This window comes from Dama dama, chromosome 14, assembly GCF_033118175.1.
Source record: "Dama dama isolate Ldn47 chromosome 14, ASM3311817v1, whole genome shotgun sequence".
NCBI classification, from domain to species: domain Eukaryota; kingdom Metazoa; phylum Chordata; class Mammalia; order Artiodactyla; family Cervidae; genus Dama; species Dama dama.
Genome location: NC_083694.1, coordinates 40,751,338 through 40,769,656, shown reverse-complemented (window position 1 = coordinate 40,769,656; position 18,319 = coordinate 40,751,338). Strand labels below are relative to the sequence as shown.

At 41.1% G+C, this 18,319-nt stretch overlaps 1 protein-coding gene across 5 annotated transcripts in view; it reads left to right on the top strand.

Moving 5' to 3' along the window:
- The window catches only part of NMNAT1 (nicotinamide nucleotide adenylyltransferase 1), a 28,231-nt gene that overhangs the window by 747 nt on the left and 9,165 nt on the right, over positions 1 to 18,319 (top strand). For 2 of the 5 annotated variants that reach the window (XM_061160442.1, XM_061160440.1), the window contains exon 2: positions 672 to 800. The exons of 2 other annotated variants lie outside the window; for them this stretch is intronic. The gene's annotated coding sequence lies outside the window, so the exon portion shown is untranslated. Of the gene's footprint in view, positions 1 to 33; positions 201 to 671; positions 801 to 18,319 lie in introns of those variants that run through there. One more of the 5 variants, XM_061160444.1, reaches the window with a different exon arrangement.

The window sequence follows — 18,319 nt, the reverse complement described above, 5'->3', positions numbered from 1 at the left end:
CAGGGAGCCCCTGAGAATCCGTCTCTGGCCGAGGCAGCCCAGGATTCCTTTTCGAAGCCCCTAGCACAGATGAGTCCAAGATTTTGGGCTCATTGAGGGTCAAATACAACTGTCCCTGAAGCGAGATCACATTCAAGTTTGGGACAAGGAGTCTTGCCCCTTCATTTTTTCAGCTTCTCTCCGTGGAACCAAAACCCTCGGTAAATTTCCCTTTGGCCTTTGTAACATGTGACTTAACCCGAAAAAAAAAAAACAAAATTCTTTTCTAGAAGCTTCTTGGACTTGGTGGAAGCGAGGCGAGGGGGGCGCTTCACTTTTTTCTGAACTCCTTCCTTCCAAATCTGTAAAAGACTAGATACACCTTCCTGGTAGCGCTTTGATACTCACTCATTTTGAGAAGACTATTAGCTGTTGGCAACATTCTTAAAAGTTACTGAGAAATTAGGTGAAAACCGTCTTCAGATGTTCGCAGCACATATCCTTGAAGTTATTAGTCCACAGGACAACATCAAGGTTTACGGAGAAATTGTTTCTCCGGTTTTGTCTTTAAAGATAATTTTGTTTCAGCCACGCAGGATAAACTTCCAAGATTACCATAGAACTCCACCAAAATAAATTATCTGTTCGATCATATAATTTCTTATACTTATCACAGTAAGTTGTCCTCCCAGGGTTACAGTTTGTATGTGAAACCACTGTTCCAAGTTCAACTTAGAAAAGACTGTTGACACACAAGTTGGAATGGTTCCAATAGCCTACTTTGCAAAACGCTTTGGATTCACAGAACTTCCATTGTAAAAGTAAGTGATTGTTATATTCATAAAATTAGCTCTAATTTTTGATATGTGAATATAGGTGGAAGTGTCAACGTTTTGGGGTAATATCGATCTCTCAGTGGCAAATAATTAGGGCCAGTGCCACAGAAAGCAAAATTGGAAAATATACCTCTTTTATCATTTGAAGATGTTGCTGAATAAACATCTTCTCCCTGTGTTTGTCCCCTAATTTTGATGATGATAATAAGGTGTACTATTTAGGCATTTGTGTTGGTTTTAGGGTGTGTAATTTTAGAAGCAGTGAAGGAAAGGCCTCTCCATATGTGCATTGTATTAATATTTGCCTGCTCTTTCATGGTGACTTAATCTGATTCAGAGGCTCTGTGTTGAGAGTTTTCTTACATACTTTGGGTTCTTGTTTAGAGTTAGTGGGTAATGAAAAAGTATTTCTACTGCATAGGCAAGAGAAATTGGTTTAGGATTCACTTCTCAAACAAAAATAGAATCCAAGCCTGGAGGGAGGTTGGGGAGAGAGGAGAAGAAATTGGAAAAAGGAATGAACATTAAGTAGGTTGTCACAGGAGAAAGCATTAGGGAATGTAACCTCAGAACTGGGAGTCATAACTGGAAAACCAGATAAATACTACCTGGAAGCTGGAGGAGTTTAGGACACTTCAACTTGGACTTGGGATGAGAGTGCAGAGAGCTCTCCAGCTAGGTAAGGAAAATGCAGGGTCAGATGAAACTTAAGTGGCTAACAAGAAATACCATGAGCCAAAGGCACTCTGAACACATGGACCTCTTTTAAATGTCTACCAGTAGATAATGTACCATTGTAAGTCTGTGTAGTGGTTAAGAGCATGAACTTTCAGAGTCAGGGTTGTTACACAAGCTGTGAGATCTTGAGCAAATTGATCAACCTCTTTCAACTTCAGTTTCCTCACCTGCTAAAAAAGAGATAATAGGGGACTTCCCTGGTGGTCCAGTGGTTAAGACTACACTTGTACTTCATGGGGCATGTGTTTGATCCATGGTCGGGAAACTAAGATCCCACATGCCTCCCCACCCAAAAAAAGAAGGGATAATAATAGTACCTACTTTATTGGAATGTTATAAGTATCACATTATTGTTGTTGTTGTTCAGTCGCTAACTCGGTCCGACTCATTGCGATCCCATGAACTGCAGCATGCCAGGCTTCTCTGTCCATCACTATCTCCCTGACTTTGTTCAAACTCATGTCCATAGAGGCAGTGATGCTATCTAACCACCTCATCCTCTGTCGACCCCTTCTCCTGCCATCAGTCTTTCCCAGCATCAGGGTCTTTTCCAGTGAATCGGCTCTTCACATCAGGAGGCCAAAGTATTGGAGCTTCAGCTTCAGCATCAGTCCTTCCACTGATATTCAGAGTTGATTTCCTTTAGGATTGACTGATTTGAGTTCCTTGTTGTCTCAAGAATCTTCTTCAACACCGTTTGAAGGTGTCATTTCTATGGTGCTGAGACTTCTTTATGGTCTAACTCTCACATCCATACAGGACTACTGAAAAAATCATAGCTTCAACTATACGGACCTTTGTCATCAAAGTGATGTCTCTGCTTAGTATCTTGCTTGGTACACAGGAAGAACTCAATGGATGTTACCTATATAATTATCACCATCATTACATAAGCATAATTGGAGATAATATATAGATATATTTGTCTGCACTGGGTCTGCGTTGCTGCATGTGGGCTTTCTCTAGTGTGGCTAGCATGGGCTACTCTTCATTGCAATGTGCAGGCTTCTCATTGCAGTGGCTTCTTTTGCTGCAGAGCATGGGCTCTTGGGCACTTGGCTTCAGTAGCTGTGGTACACAGGCTTAGCTGCCCCAAGGAATGTGGGATCTTCCCAGAGCAGAGATCAAGCCTGTGTCCCTGCTTTGGCAAGTGGATTCTTAACCACTGGACAACCAGGAAAGTCCCCAATAGTTCCATATTAATGTTTAAAAATTATAGGAAAGTAGAAAAAGGAAGAGAATTCTTCATGGAATTTTTTTACATTTTCCCCCATGAAATGTTTCAACTATGACATATGTAATTAGGAATCCCATTTTTGCATATCTTTATTTTTACAATAAGTAGAATATAAAGACTGATGGTATATTAAATATAGCCAAGCTTTCAGATTAGCTGAGCATTTAGAAATTCAGTATTCCATTCAATTCGTATTTAGAAAGTTTTCACTGTCAGGTCTTAACAGCTGTGAAAAAAGTAGTGGGAAGACTAACCTTAAATTTCAATTTCTTTAAATTTTAAATTTAGCTACACTCCAAATTTTAAATGGAGTGTAGTGGGTGTCAAACAAATTTTTTTTTTTCTTATAGTAAATTTAATGAGAGTAATGCTTAATGTTTTATTTTCTGAAACTTCCTCTAACATTCTCCCAGAAAGTTGCTTCTAGGTGCACATACCCAACATTTTGCTTCAGAGATATTATACCCCTGGATCCCAGGTCCCACATGTGCAATGTGCATGTCCGACTCTTTGCAACCCCATGGTCTGTGGCCCACCAGGCTCCTCTGTCCATGGAATTCTCCAGACAAGAATACTCCCCATTTTCTCCAATAGGGGATCTTCCTGACCCAGGGATCGAATCAGTGTCTTCTGTATCCCCCCACAACGTTGCCCAGAAGTTTTCCACTCTGAGCAAATATGGTGGGTTCTTTACCAACTGAGCTATCAGGGAAGCCCAGGGGCACGATAGTTCAGAGAAAAAAAAAGAAACTTCTCATAGAAATCTTGAGGTAAATTGACATTTGACATTTATTTGACATGTTAATAAGATCTAAAGAATGTAAAAAGGCTATTAAAAGTGAAAGTGTTAGTTGCTCAGTCATGTCCGACTCTTTGGGATCCCATGGACTGTATCCTGCTAGGCTCCTCTGTCTATGTGATTTCCCAGGCAAGAATACTGGTGTAAGTAGCCATTCCCTCCTCCAGGGGATCTTCCTGACCCAGGGACTAAACCTGGGTCTCCTTACTGCAGGCAGATTCTTTACCATCTGAGTCACCAGGGAAGCTCATGTTGTTTTTAAATAGTTTCTGTTAATCATAGTAAGTGAATTACTTCAGGGGATTTCACAGTCAACGTACAAGTTACCCGAGTAACTAAGTAATTCCTAAGTTTCAGTGCAATGTTTGGAACGTGGAAGGTGCTCAGTAAGTGTTGGTGTGGAGAATGGATAGTGTGTTCAGGTGGTACCTCCTGCAGCAGGTACCACCTGAACAGAGAAGCAGATGGAAAGCAATCATTCCCATTTGTGAAGGTCTGTGTCTGTCACTGTCATCAATGTGCTTGGAGATGTTTATATTAAACTTTTTCCTTCTGGGACTTCCTGGGTGGTCCAGTGGCTAAGATTCTACACTCCCAATGAAGTCCCAGAAGGAACAAGAACTTAGATCCCATATGCCTCAACTAAAGATCTCAAATGCTGCAACTAAAAAAAAAATCCCACAGCTAAGACTTGGTGCAGCCAAATAAATAAATACATAAATAAATATTTTTTTAAATAAACTTATTTCTTCTGCTAAGAAATACTCTTCTTTTTGCTCAAGAAACACCATTTTCTCCCCATCCCAAAGACTTGAGAGCATTTGTGAGTGGCTAGCTCCTTCTTAAAACCCCTTAGAATCTGTGAATACACACAGAACAAGCCAGAAGACAGGGTAGCATGGCAGGTCAGTTGGCTGTTTTCTCTAGTGAGCAGTTTACTGTCATGATGCAAGAGATTGGTGTCACCCAGATAGAGGGGTTCATGATGATTTTTACTCTAAAACTTCCCACTGCACTTTTAAAGAAGCCATAGATTGACCTTGTTCAAATATACAGCCTGGATCACTGTGTTCTTTTGAAACTAGACCCCTTGTTCATGACTAAGACTTTTATTTTTATTTTTTCCTTCTCTGTGCTTGTTTTTATCACAGTCATCCAGTAGATGCTACTAACTTCACTGAAACAGAATAAAGGAGGGTCAGAAAGTCTTAAGTGATGATCTCAAGAATATCTAATAGGAGATCCTTATTGAGGCTGCGTTTGGTTGTGATGTTGACCCAGTGATTTGGGGTGAACTGTTCATCTTTGTCCATCATCAGTGCTTGTAAAACTGTCACCTGACAACTTTCTTCTTAATGACTGGTTTTGATGTGCTTCCTGTTGTCATGGCTCTGATGTTCCGCTGACCACTTCATCTAGGAGTAGCAGGGTGGAGATGGTCCTATGTGCTTGCTGGCAGTGGTCAGGTGACAAGGCTCCTGGAAAAGATTCAACCTGCTGAAGACAAATATCTAAGGCAGGGAACCAGCAGGGCTCAAATGCTAGCTTCAGACTGTTGGTTTAGTGTCTGGCCTTGGACAGATCACACTGGCCAGCCAAGTCAGCCCCAGGCTTGAAAAAAGCACTGTAGGATAAAAAATGGAATCTAATTAAATGGAGCAGAAATAACGTGAGAAGGATGACTTTTTATTTTTTTTAATGTAGACCATTTTTAAGGTCTTTACTGAATTTGTTACAATATTGTTTCTGTTTTATGATTTGGTTTTTGACCCCAAGGCATATGGAATCTTAGCTTCCTGACCAGGGATCAAACCCACAGCCCCTGCTTTGGAAGGCAAAGGATTAATCGCTGGACTGCCAGAGAAGGATGGCTTTTATATCCCATTCTAACCCTCTCTATTTTTTTTGGCCATCTGCCTTCGGGATCTTAGTCCTTGACCAAGAATTGAACCTGTGCTCCCTGCAGTGGAAGCATGGAGTCTTAATCACTGGACCACGAGGGAAGTCCCTCTCCACTTGTATGTGCCTTTTGGAGCACCTGCTTTAAGAGGAAATAGGGCTTCCCCTTGTAAAGTAGCCAGTTGACCATAAGTTTCCACTTGTGGGAAAACCTGAGCAAACTTTTTGACCAACCTGTAACAATCCTAGCTGAGCATTTACTTCCCTCGAAGGACTGGCACACCTTTGACAGGGCTAGGTTACTCTGGAAGTTTGTGATTACCTGTAGAAACCAAGCTGCTCACTGACAGCAGCACAGACAAGTAGTACAGTTCAGGAGTGGTTTTTGCCTGTATTTGGGAAGAAAAGAGCACTGTGAGGAATTACTTATCTTATAATTGCAACACATATTTTAAATGTTTTTGCTGAAAGGATTTTTTCAAAGGCACCAATTTAGCAAGAGATGGAAGGCTTGCTGCTTAATGTGCCAACCCAGTTCCACTGTTGATTAATGTCTTAACTTTTTTTGTATATATAATTCTAGTCAAGTGGAATTCACCCTCCAAAAAGAAAAATCTCTCATGGAATTTTTAAACTTTCCCTGATGAAATGTTTTGACTGTGACATGTGTCTAATTAGGAGTTCTAGCTCTTCATCTTTATTCTTTTGAAAGGTTTATTTTTTAAATTTTTTGGCTGTGGTGAGTCTTAATTGCTGTACTCAGGTTTTCTCTAGTTGTGGCAGGCAGGGGCTACTCTTCATTGTGGTACCCGGGCTTCTCATTGCAATGGCTTCTCTTGTTGCAGAACACGGGCTCTAGGCACACAGGCTGCAGTAGTTGCAGAGCACAGGCTCAGTGGTTGCAGCTCATGGACTTAGTTGCTCTGCAGCATGTGGGATCTTCCCAGACCAGGGATCGCATGGGTGTCCCTGCATTGCAAGGCGGCTTCTTAACCACTGGACCACCAGGGAAGCCTCCATCTCTATTTTTTTAGTTTGAGGTAGAAAATAAATGTTGAAGACTAACGGTGCATTGTATACAGCCAAGCTTTCAGATAAAGATGAGCCTTTAGAAATTCAATGTTTAAAAACATACACAGTCAGTTGCCAAAAATGTTAACACGACGGTGCAGACTCCCTCGATGAAGGATCCCACACCAAATGCAGAAAACATCCTCTTTAGTGCCTGTGGGACCGGTTCCATCCGAATAAGCAGCACGGTAAAACCTAAAAAGATGGCAGAACAGCATCAGTTTACTGGGTTGAATTGCCTCAGAAATAGTATATTCTTTTTTTAAAGATTTTATTAAAATATAGTTAATTTATAATGTGTTAATTTCTGCTGTGCAGCCAAGTTATACACATTCTTCTTTATATTCTTTTCCATTATGGTGTATCACAGGATATTGAATATAGTTCTCTGGGCTGTACCTTAGGACCTTGTTGTTTATCCATCCGGGATATATTATTAGTTTGTCCCAAACTCCCAATCCTTCCCTCCCCCATCCCACCCCTACCTTGGCAACCACAAGTCTATTCTCTGTGTTTTTGAGTCTATTTCGGAGATATGTTTAGTAGATAGGTTCATTTGTGGCATACTTTAGAGTCGACATACAAGTGATATTAAGTGGTATTGTTTTTCTCTTTCTGACTTCACTTGTGGCTTCCCTTGTGGCACAGCTGGTAAAGAATCCCCCTGCAATGTGGGAGACCTGGTTTTGATCCCTGGGTTAGGAAGATCCCCTGGAAAAGGGAAAGGCTACCTACTCCAGTATTCTGGCCCAGCGAATTCCATGGACTATATAGTCCATGGGGTCGCAAAGAGTCGGACACAACTGAGAGACTTTCACTTCTGACTTCACTTAATATAATAATCTCTAGGTCCATCTGTGTTGCTGTAAATGGCATTATTTCATTCCGAAATATATTCTGAATGCAAAGCTAAATCATGGTGTTTCCTTGTGTATCTATTTTGGAACAAAAGTGCTCAAAACTTGGCCAGGCTAAGGTTTTCCTCGATAGAGGTCGTGTTCTTACTATTGGCAATGCTGGTGACAGTAACTGTGACAGTTGTTTTTTTAAATAATTCCCCCACTATCTCATATAAATCTTACAGCAAAACTGCAAAACAGGTTTTTTAATCTCCTTCTTCTTTTTCCTTTTGGCTGCACCAAGCATCTTGTGGGATTTTAGTTCCAGGTATGGATTCTAGGCCTCGGCAGTGAGAGCATGGAGTCCTAACCACTCTACCACCAGGGAATTCCCTTAGAAATAAGGCTGGGAATCACCGGAGGGTGGAGTATTAATAGCTTCTTCTGTTTGGGGTGTGGGGGTTTGAACTGGCCTCCCTCAGTCTCCATAGCTGGTGCTCTTGTCTGTTGCACACACTGCCTCTTGTGGAGTTGGGGTTTAGTAGAGACTCTTTCTAGAACCCTGCCTACGGCACCCATTAACTGTTTTCATTTTATAAAAATTTAGATATTGTCTTTATTTAAATTTCACATCACTATTAGAAGTTCATACAGAAGAAAATATAACTAAAATATATTGGCTAAAGTATTCCTGAAACTTCTACACATTTCAGAGTAACAACTCTTCTGTATCACTTTTTGACTTCAAGTAGTCGAGGTCCCTGTGTTTCTACCCATGTCATCTTCTCAGTATCTAATTATTGAATGAGTGGGTAAATTTGATATTTTTATGTTATAACTATAAAGAATTTTATAATACCAAAATGTTTATATTGAGTTGGCTGAAAAATTCATTTAGAAAACCTGAATAAACTTTTTGGCCAACCCAATATTAAATTGGTTTCATATTCAAATTGTAGGACAACTCAAAGAGACACTAAGGAGCATTTTAAATTTTCCTCCACCTGAATTTTATTTCATTTTTAAAAAATGAGTTAATTTATTTTAATCGGAGGGTAATTACTTTACAGTATTTTGGTGGTTTTTGCCACGCATTGACATGAATCAGCCACGGATGCACGTGTGTCCCTCGCATCCTGAACCCCCCTCCCCCTTCACCTGAATTTTAAATGTGAATTTTTTCTCAGATTTCAGTCTGTGAGCTCTTGAAGAGCAAGAAGTCCTATCTTATCCATTTTTATTCTAACAGCATCTGGCAAATAGACAATAAGTATATGACTGCACTTATTAAGAATGACTCCACACTTACCAATTGTGAAGAAAGTAAAGATGATATTGCTAACCAGGTTGGTAAGGAGAGGTTGACTGCAGTATCGAGAAGATCTGGGCCTACAAATCAATATACCAGGTCATACACTAGTTGATTACTTATTAGAAGAAAAGCACACTGTTAACATAAAACCAGAAGGCACTGACCCTTGAGTTCTAATTGTGGCATGAGGTTCATTTGGCTCCAGGCAACTCACTTCTCTTAAGAACCTTTGTTCTTTACCATGACTGCAAATTAGTGCTAGCATTAATGATAATATTGACTTATGAATATTCTTAATGCTAAGAGTTATTAATATTCTTAATTTGTGGACAGTGTTCACCATTTTTTTTTCCTACTTTAATTTAAAAAAAATATTTTTTATTTTTGAGCGCGCTGGGTCTTCACTGCTGCTCTTGGGCTTTCTTTAGTTGTGAGCAGGGGCTGCTCTCTAGCTTCAGTGCACAGGCTTCTCCTCACGGTGGTTTCTCTTGTGGAGCACAGGCTCTAGGCACACAGGCTTCAGTTGTTGCAGGGCGTCGACTCCATAGTTGTGGTGCCCAGGCCAAGTTGCCCTGTGGCATGTGGAATCTTCCCAGACCAGGGATCAAACCTGTGTCCCCTGTACTGGTAGGCAGATTCTTAACTACTGCACCACCAGGGAAATCTTACCATTTTTTAAATTCATGTTAATTTGATACGTTGATGAAAAAACATTTTGTGGAAATTCTGGCCTCTAGAGTGAGGAAATATACCCTACATCTTATAGTAGAAGTACACAAATCTCTTCTAGTAGAAGCTGGCAAATTTGAATTATGCAAATTACAAGGGGTGTCATGGATTCCAATCCTTCCCCATCACTTAAGTGGAATCTCAGTTTTCAGATTTTTTTTAGAATTTTCATGTTTTTAGGACTGTAATTTATTTTAAATGTGTAAAATTGCATTTGTTTCATTTGACCATTGAAAAAGGTATTAACTGACTTTTTTGGCCAAGATGGATTTCTGACACAGAATCAGAAATAAGAGGTCAAGTCATAATCTGGTCAAGTGTGCCCGTGTTGCCCTCAGCCCTGGAGACATTAGCTAATGCTAGGCTGTCGACCCTGGTCTCTTGGGAATCTATAAAGGGAAACATTCACACCCTCATTGTCTCCCATTTAAGGACTTCTTATTACTGGAAGTATTAACTTTTAACCTGTTTAACTGCTGGTTAAAAGTTAAGCTCTGTCTGCCCAAATCCCAACTCTCCTCACTGGACTGAGAGTTTTGACTTTTCAAAGAGGTGAAGCAGGTGACTGCCATTGATAATAGGGGTAAAACAATGGGGCAGGCTGCATTTAAACACATAACAGGAATGGCAGCGGGCACCCAAAGCAACCCCACAGGTAAGATGTGCATGCTGAGCTGCCAGGTGAGGAGGTGGCTGGAAAAAGAACTTACCTTAGCAGAACATAGAGCTGGAGCGTCAGACTGGTGATCGCAAACAGGAACACTGTCACTTGGCTGCGTGGGACACAGTGAGTTACATTGTACGTTACTGTTTCAGTGATTTGAATGGCTTTAAGAAACCAAATTCAGGTTCTGTTTCATGGTAATGTTACGTCAAACCACAGAAATAAAATTTTAAACAGAGCAAAGATGAGTTGAGATCCATCCCATTAGAACAAAGTTGTCTAATGATACTACACTAAGGACAATAGTTAGCATTTATTAAGTTCCTACTATGTAGCAGACGGGCTTCCCAGGTGGCACAATGGTAAAGAATCCTTCTGCCAATGCAGGAGATGAGGGTTAGATCTGTGAGTCAGAAAAATCCCCTGGAGAAGGAAATGACAACATGCTCCAGTATTCTTGCCTAAGAAATCCCATGGGCAGAGGAACCTGGTGGGCTACAGTACATGGGGTTGCAAAGAGTTGGACACGACTGAGCATGCACATACTATGTAGCAGGCACTGTGACACTGGTCTCTAAGGAATCTTGAGAACCTTGATTTATTTACCATGGCTGTAAATTAATGCCGAAAGACTACCCACAAGCAATAATAAGAGTTATTACTATTCATAATTAGTAGAGAAATGTGTCACATTTTAAATTCACTTTTTTCGCTTAATATGCATACAATTCATGACTTCCTGGTAGTTCAGTGGTTAAGAATCTGCCTTGCAATGCAGGGAACACAGGTTCAATCCCTGGTCTGGGAACTAAGATCCCACATGCTGAGGCATCACAACTACTGACTCGAGCCTCAGTTAGGGGGTCCAAGCACCACAACGAAGATCTCATCTGCCCCAACTAAGACCCAACATAGCCAAATAAGTAAATATATATTTTTAAAAATGCACACAATCTTATGAGGTGAGACTTTGGTTTCCTATCTTATAAATGAAGAAACTGAGGCTCAGAAAAATTAAATGTCTTATCTCAAGACAAACACCTAATATAGTAAGCGGTAAAGTAAAAGTGTAAGTGTTAGTTGATCAGTTGTGTCTGACTCTTTGCAACCCTATGGACTGTAGCCCTCCAGGCTCCTTTGTCCATGGAATTCTCCAGGCAAGAATACTAGAGTAAGCTGTAAAGCTACAGTTTGAACCAGGTCTGAGAGTCAAGAGATACCTGGAGTAATAGGCAAGTTTGGCCTTGGAGTACAAAATGAAGCAGGGCAAAGGCTAACAGAGTTTTGCCAAGAGAATGCACTGGTCATAGCAAACAGCCTCTTCCGACAACACAAGAGACAATTCTACCCATGGCAGAATTCTATCATATACCATATGATATCTATACCATATGATAGACAATTCTATCACCATATGGTCAATACCGAAATCAGATTGATTATATTCTTTGCAGTCAAACATGGAGAAGCTCTAGAAGGTCAACAAAAACATGACCAGGAGTTGACTGTGGCTCAGATCATGAACTCCTTATTGCAAAATTCAGACATAAATTGAAGAAAGTAGGGAAAACCACTGGACCATTCAGGTATAACCTAAATCAAATCCCTTATGATTATACAGTGGAAGGGACAAATAGATTCAAAGGATTAGATCTGATAGAGTGCCTGAAGAATTATGGACAGAGGTTCATGAAATGGTACAGAAGGCAGTGATTAAGACCATCCCCAAGAAAAAGAAATGCAAAAAGGCAAAATGGTTGTCTGCGGAGGCCTTACAAATAGCTGAGAAAAGAAGAGAAGCAAAAGGCAGAGGAGAAAAGGAAAGATATACCCATATGAATACAGAGTTCCAAAGAATAACAAGGAGAAATAAGAAAGCCTTCCTAAGTGAACAATGCAAAGAAATAGAGGAAAACAATAGAATGGGAAAGACTAGAGATTTCCATTAAGAAAATTAGAGATACTAAGGGAACATTTCATGCAAAGATGGGCGCAATAAAAAACAGAAACAGTGTGGACCTGAAAGAAGCAGAAGATATTAAGAAGAGGTGGCCAGAATACATAGAAGAACTATACAAAAAAGATCTTAATAACCCAGATAATCATGATGGTGTGATCACTCACCTAGAGCCAGACATCCTGAAATGTGAAGTCAAGTGGGCCTTAGGAAGCATCACTACGAACAAAGCTAGTAGAGGTGATGGAATTCCAGCAGAGCTGTTTTAAATCCTAAAAGATGATGTTGTGAAAGTGCTGCACTCAATATGCCAGCAAATTTGAAAACTCAGCAGTGGCCACAGGACTGGAAAAGGTCAGTTTTCATTCCAATCCCAAAGAAAGGCAATGCGAAACAATGTTCAAACTATCGCACAATTGCACTCATCTTACACGCTAGCAGCGTGATGCTCAAAATCCTGCAAGCCAGGCTTCAACAGTACATGAACCAAGAACCTCCAGATGTTCAAGTTGGATTTAGAAAAGGCAGAGGAACCAGAGATCAAATTGCCAACATCTGTTGGATCATAGAAAAAGCAAGAGAGATCCAGGAAAACATCCATTTCTGCTTTATTGATTACACCAAAGCCTTTGACTGGACCACAACAAACTGTGGAAAATTCTTAAAGAGATGGGAATACCAGACCACCTTACCTGCCTCCTGAGAAATCTGTGTGCAGGTCAAGAAGCAACAGTTAGAACCAGACATGGAACAGTGAACTGGTTCCAAATTGAGAAAGGGGTACATCAAGGCTATATATTGTCACCTTGCTTATTTAGGGTGACAAATTTGTACTCTACTTCTATGTAGAGTACATCGTGCAAAATGCCAGGCTGGATGAAGCACAAGCTGGAATCAAGACTGTCTGGAGAAATATCAGTAACCTCAGATATGTAGATGATAGCACCCTTAAGGTAGAAAGCGAAGAGAAACTGAAGAGCCTTTTGTTGAAAGTGAAAGAGGAGCGTGAAGAGGCTGGCTTACAACTCGAACAGTCAAGAAACAAGATCGTGGCATCCAGTCCCATCACTTCATGGCAAATAGATGGGGAAACAGTGGAAACAATGGCTGACTTTATTGGGGGGGGGGGCCTCCAAAATCACTGCAAATGGTGACTGCAGCCATGAAATTAAAAGACGCTTGCTCCTTAGAAGAAAAGCTATGACCAACCTAGACAGCATATGAAAAAGCAGAGACATTATTTTGTCAACAAAGATCCATCTAGTCAAAGCTGTGGTTTTTCCAGTAGTCATGTATGCATGTGAGAGTTGGATTTTATTTATAAAGAAAGCTGAGCACCGAAGAATTGATGCTTTTGAACTGTGGTGTTGGAGAAGACTCTTGAGAGTCCCTTGGACAGCAAGGAGATCAAACCAGTCAATCATAAAGGAAATAAGTCTTGAATATTCATTGGAAGGACTGATGCTGAAGCTGAGGCTCCAGTACTTTGGCCACCTGATGCAAAGAACTGACTTATTGGAAAAGACCCTGATGCTGGGAAAGCTTGAAGGCAGGAGGAAAAGGGGGTGACAGAGGATGAGATGGTTGGATGGCATCACCGACTCGATAGACATTAGTTTGAGCAAGCTTGGGGAGTTGGTGATGGACAGGGAAGCCTGGTGTGCTGCAGTCCATGGGGTTGCAATGAGCTGGACACAACTGAGCGACTGAACTGAGAGTCCCAACCATTCCCTTATGCTATGTTAGCCCTACCTATGGCCAGATAGTTCACACTGAGTAACTCACATTGAGTGAGTTAACTGCCCACCACAGCTTACACAATGAAATGAGATCTGCAGTTACTGCTCAAACATTTTTTAAATTCTTTTAAAATTACATGTACATAGCTTCCATGCATATAGGAAAATCTTCCTCCTCTTTCTTCACTGTAAACTATTATTCACCTTCATTATTTATTTGATTAATTGGATTTAGCACTGAATGACTTTAGGGCACTTGTAGGAATCAGATCTCCCCTCCAAAGGCAAAAGTTTATCCCCAGTAAAGATACTCAAAACAATAAGCAATCTGAAAATATACCCCCAGACTATTTATTATTTTGCTTTATTTTTTGGCATGTGAGATCTGAAGCTTGGAGTCTTAATCCCTGGAATGCCAGGGAAGCCCCCCTTACCCCCATACTATTTGAAGCAGTGGCGCACAGAACTACAATAGAGGCTCGGGTTTAAGGTTACTATTATGAAAGCATTAGTGTCCCTTTGGCTTCCCTGGTAGCTCGGTCGGTAAAGAACCTGCCTGCAATGCAGGAGACCCAGGTTCAATCCCTGGGTCAGGAAGATCTCCTGGAGAAGGAAATGGCAACCCTCTCCAGTATTCTTGCCTAGAGAATTCCATGGACAGAGGAGCCTGACAGGCTCTAGTCCATGAGGTGGCATGGTCGGGCTTGACTGAGCTAACTAACATGCTAACTAACTAGTGTACCTTTAGAGCTGTAAATCTGAGGGGTTGCCAAGTCAATCCCATTAACAGTCGGGCAACATAGATTTCATTGTACTGAGCATTCTGAAGTGTGACAAGAAAAACAGTTTTTTTTTTTTTAAGTTTATGTTTTAAAAGCTGACTTAATGTTTGCAAAATGTTTCATTAACGTTTACACGTCAGTGTTTTTGAAACTTAGTCAGTGATAATTTTAAAATAGAAAGTAATTTTCCTTAAACCTCCAAGTGTGTTAGTTGCTCAGTCGTATCCGACTCTTTGCAACCCCATGGACTGTAGCCTGCCAGGCTCCTCTGTCCATGGTATTCTCCAGGCAAGAATACTGGAGTGGGTTGCCGCACCCTCTTCCAGGGGATCTTCCTGACCCAGGGATCTAACCTGGGTCTCCTGCATTGCAGGCAGATTTTTTTACCATCTGAGCCACCAGGGAAGCCCTTAAGCCTCAGGACAGCCCCAGGAAGAAATGAACTTTTTGCCACAGTGGGCTGGGGAGGGACACTTACAGCCTGAGCTGGTGAGATCTTGGCAGCCAGCAGTGCAAGCGATAGGCTGAGTGAGCCAGACAGAAGTGAATCATGGTGACCTGGGCCCTTGAGCACCTGGAGCAGGCCACGGAGGATCCAGAACAGTCCTGTCAGAGCTTCCAGACCGCTTCTCCACCTGCCAGGGCCTCCATCCCTATGCACCACCCCTGCGAACCCTGGGGGGATGCGGAGGAAGTTCTCTCCAGGGGAGAGGGACAGGTCCTAGTTCTTTTAAAGCCACTCTAGGCTATGATAGGAGCTCCCTGTAACTTGATTCTTCTATGGCTTTAAGGGTCTGAAGTCTAAAGCTGGCTGTTAACAGTGAATTAGTAACACTGAGCTGGATATTTGAGACAGGTCACGAATGTGAAAAGAGGGAAAGCTTCCTTTAAGCTAAGAGATAAGCTTTCCTTTCTCAGCCCTTCCCCTGGGGATGACCTGGAAACCTGAGCCCATCCCCAAAGGCAATGGGTCTGCTTCAGGTTCTTCCATCCTTCCTTCCCTGAACAACGAGCAACTCCCTCCCTCCGGGACCTGCTCAGTCTCCCGGGAGAGTGGTACCTGAAACTTGAGATGGTTGGGACCAGAACCAAGGCTGGACTCCAGCTGAACCCAGAGCCTCCACCAGGGTCCTTGAGAGCATGCTCGGTAACTGGCCAGACACTCTTAATTTCCTTGTGGGCCCAGACCACCCCATAATACCATAGGTGCTTTGTTTGCATGGATGGGTATGGGGTGGGCAGGGGGAATAAGCCCCAAGTGAATCCTGGTGTCATCCTTTGGATGATAATTGAAAGGTACATTTAAATCATTCTAACCCATGAACTCTTTTTTAATGTTATGTGGAGCATTATTGACCCTTCTCCCCTTTATTTTCTATTCACAGTTAGCAGTGTCCTTGTGATTCCTGCCACTGTTTGGAGTAGACCTCAAGTATTTGTTAATACATGTTTCCTAATTTCCATTCCCACTGACTGTACTTAAACTGAAGTTCTCATTACTTTTAACTCAACTTCCTATCTTGCTTTTCCCCTTCCAGTTAAGCCGATAGCATCACTGACATCAGTATTATCACTTTCCTCACAAATAATAGCTACCATTTATTTTGACACTGTGCCAGGCAATATGATTAGCATTTTGCCATATCATTTTGCTATTATCTCTATTTTACAGATGAGGACACAAGTTAAATTGTCAGGTCAGGGCCATACAGCCATTTCCTGCTGTCACTAAGTTGTGCCCGACTCTTTGTGACCCCATGGACTTTAGCATTCAAGGCTCCCCTGTCCTTCACTATCTCCCGAAATTTGCACAGATTCATTGTGCCTTGAATTGGTGATGCCATCCAACCATCTCATCCTCCGTCACCCCCTTCTCCTCCTGCCTTCAATCTTTCCCAGCATCAGGGTCTTTTCCAGTGAGTCAGTTCTTTGCATCAGGTGGCCAAAGTACTGGAGCCTCAGTTTCAGCTTCAGTTCTTCCAATGAATATTCAGGACTGATTTCCTTTATGATTGACTGGTTTGATCTCCTTGCTGTCCAAGGGACTCTCAAGAGTCTTCTCCAACACCACAGTTCAAAAACATCAATTCTTCAGTGCCCAGCCTTCTTAATGGTCCAACTCTCACATCCATACATGGCTCCTGGAAAAACCATAGCTTTGACTCCATGGACCTTGATTGGCAAAGTGATGTTTCTGCTTTTTAATACACTGTTTAGGTTTGTCATAGCTTTCCTTCCAAAGAGCAAGCATCTTTTAATTTCACGGTTGCAGTCACTGTCTGCAGTGATTTTGGAGCCCAAGAAAATAAAATCTGTCATACAACCATGTAACACCAGCATCACCTTGTTTTTCTAGAACCCTGTTGTCACGCCATTGCTCAGAAACCTTCAGAGTTTCTTGTTATCTATGGAAATGTTATCTATGAAACTATCCATTTCTCAGCTAGGAGGGCTCATTTCCAATCCACACAGCCCCAATTTACCTCCCAAGTTTCTCTTTGGTGCTGGAGAACCTAGGAGTCAGGATACCTAAATTCTAGCCCTGGGTCGTCACTCAGTAACTCTGTCTAAGGAGAGCAAAAATAAGTTGGTCAACCTAGCAGTTTGTTCTGAACACTGTTGGGCTATAAATAAATGGTCCTTACACAGGTCTTTGAGTGTTGGCAAGACTTAGGAGTACACAATGAGGGGTTTTATAGCCTTAAATTCCAATTCATTTTCAAGTCATTATTTCTTTGAGATGTTTGTAATAGTGGAGAATTAGATAAACCTAAATGACTAATGATAGACGATTAACTGGAAAAACTAGATATGTAGCAATAGGTGGTTATTTGGAATAAAGTAAATGTCCTTGGCCATTCTTTTTTCTTTTTGGTGAAAATTAAATGATAATGTGCATGAAATTAGTTTATAAATTGAGAAGTATCCTATAAATGTTGGTTTGTTTGTGGTCATTCATTGTATTTCTACATTAATCATAAAAATACTTCAAGCGCTACAGGTGATTCCCCAAAAGTTCCCAAAATGCTTTGAGCAATTTGGCATCACTGAAATTATATTTGTTTGTAAGTGCTCAAAATTACTATTTTGAAACATAATTTGATATGTAAGAATATTTTAAACTTCACAGTAGTGAAGGTATTTTATTTATTGATAGTTAATAGAGTGTCTGTTAAAGAAGTAATTAGAACTGGTACTTCCTTGGTGGTCCAGTGGTAAAGAATCCGCCTGCCAATACAGGGGACCCAGGTTCAGTCCCTGGTCTGGGAAGATCCCACATGCTGCAGAGCAATTCAGTTGGTGCTCTAGAGCCCATGCTCTGCAACAAGAGAAGCCGCCGCAGTGAGAAGTCCTCACACTGCAACTAGAGAATAGCCCCCACTTGCTGCAACTAGAGAAACCCTGTGCATAGCACCAAAGTGCAGCCAAAAATAAAATATTTTTTAAAAAATACATAAGTAATTAGAAATTAGTGATATGAGTTGGAAAGATTCACCAAGTCCCTCTGCTCAATACTCTGTAATAACCTAAAGGGGAAAAGAATTTGTAAAAGAGTAGATACATGTATATATATAACTGAATCACTTGACTGTACACCTGAAACGAATGCAACATTGTTAAGTATGCTCCAATATAAAATAAAAATCGAAAAAAAAAAAGCAATAATAGGAAGTATGAGTTTATTTTTAAGACATATTTGGGTAAATTCCTCCTAATTAAAAAAATTTAAATAAAAAT